Below are 1,880 nucleotides of genomic sequence, written 5' to 3'. Positions count from 1 at the left end.
AGAAGTGGATTTTTAAGTCATTTACTCATCTCTGTACACCCTAGGCTACTAGTTTACTATTAATAGGATCTTTTGACATTGTATCGGTACCTCATGACACTTTACACGTTTTCTTTGTGTATCTTCCACGGCATGAGTCTCTAAACTCCATGGTTGGGGGTGAGGAGCTCTGCTGTGTCTTAATGAATTAATGCAATTACTACTGTTTCTCATTCAATCATGCTTGCTTCCATTCTAAGATAATACTTGTTCTTAACTCGGATGAATGTGATGATCCGTGACAATCATCATCATTCTCAACTATGAACGTGTGCCTGATAACCACCTCCGTTCTACCTTAGATTAAGTAGTTATCTCTTGGATTCTTTAACCGGAATCTTCGTGGTATAAGCTAGAACTGATGGCGGCATTCAAGAGAATCCGGAAGGTCTAAACCTTGTCTGTGGTATTCTGAGTAGGATTCAATGATTGGATGACTGTGACGTGCTTCAAACTCCTAGCAGGCGGGGCGTTAGTGACAGACGCAAAGGAATCACTGGATTCTATTCCGGCCTGACCGAGAACCGACAGATGATTAGCCATGCTGTGACAGAGCATAGGAACATTTTCACTGAGATGATGGGAGGTAGCCATTGACAACGGTGAAACCCTACATACAGCTTGCCATGGAAGGAGCCTTGCGTGTTTGATGAAGAAGACAGTAGGAAAGCAGGGATTCAGAAGATGGAGCATCTCCAAAACCTCAACCTATTCTCCATTACTGCAAAACAAGTAATCATTTCATGTTCTTTTGTTTTTCGCAATCAATCCTGATAATTTCTGATATACTGACTAAGATTTACAAGATAACCATAGCTTGCTTCAAGCCGACAATCTCCGTGGGATCGACCCTTGCTCACGCAAGGTATTACTTGGACGACCCAGTGCACTTGCTGGTTAGTTGTGCGGAGTTGCAAAAGTGTGATTGCAATTTCGTGCACCAATGACTCGTACGCATGGATAGTGTGGCAGACAAGCGACGCGTACGCGTGGGCGACGCGTACGCGTGATGGAACCACGTGCTGTACATATAAGAAATTGCTGGGGGCAATTTTCGGGCTATTTTTGGCCCAGTTTGAAGCCCGAAAATACAGATTAGAGGCTGCAGAGTGGGAGAATCATTGAGACGCTTCTCATTCACATAATTTTAGGTTTCAGATGTAGTTTTCTAAAGAGAGAGGCTCTCTCCTGTCTCTAGATTTTTAGGATTTTAGGTTATTTCTTCTCAATTTCAGAATTCTACCTTTCTTCAATTTAGGTTTCTTCTACTTTAATTGTTCTAGTACTTTGGTGTATTTATTTCTCTTGTTGATTTCTTTATTTCCCTAATTTGATTTATGAACTCCATGTTAGATTCAATTTCTTTTTAATGCAAGTTGAGGTATTTCATATTTATTGCTTCTTTCTTCAATTTATTGTTATTATTCCCTCTTGCAATTGTTGGTTTTAGATTTTATATTCTCTTATTGCTTTTCTATGCTTTTATTTTGTGCCTTCCAAGTATTTGATGAAATGCTTGGGAGGATTTTAAAGTAGCTTTTTATATTCTTGACTTAGATTGATTAGTTGATGCTATAGAGTTATCAAATTCTCTTGTTAAAGGATAACTGAAAATAGCTGATTGGCTTAGGCTTCACTAACTCTAGTCTTTGATTAAGACTTGTGAACCTAAGTTGATTTTGCTCACTTGACTTACCATCGTTGTAGAGGGTTAACTAAGTGAAAGCAAAATACAATTATCATCACAGTTGATTACGATAACAAGGACATGACTTCTAATTCTCAATCCTAGTTAAGAGTTTTCTTAGTTATTAATTTAATTTCTTGCCATTTTATTTCCT

This window comes from Arachis duranensis, chromosome 5, assembly GCF_000817695.3.
Source record: "Arachis duranensis cultivar V14167 chromosome 5, aradu.V14167.gnm2.J7QH, whole genome shotgun sequence".
Taxonomy (NCBI): Eukaryota; Viridiplantae; Streptophyta; class Magnoliopsida; order Fabales; family Fabaceae; genus Arachis; species Arachis duranensis.
The sequence above is the reverse complement of the archived record's forward strand: the minus strand, read 5'-3'. Positions refer to the sequence as shown.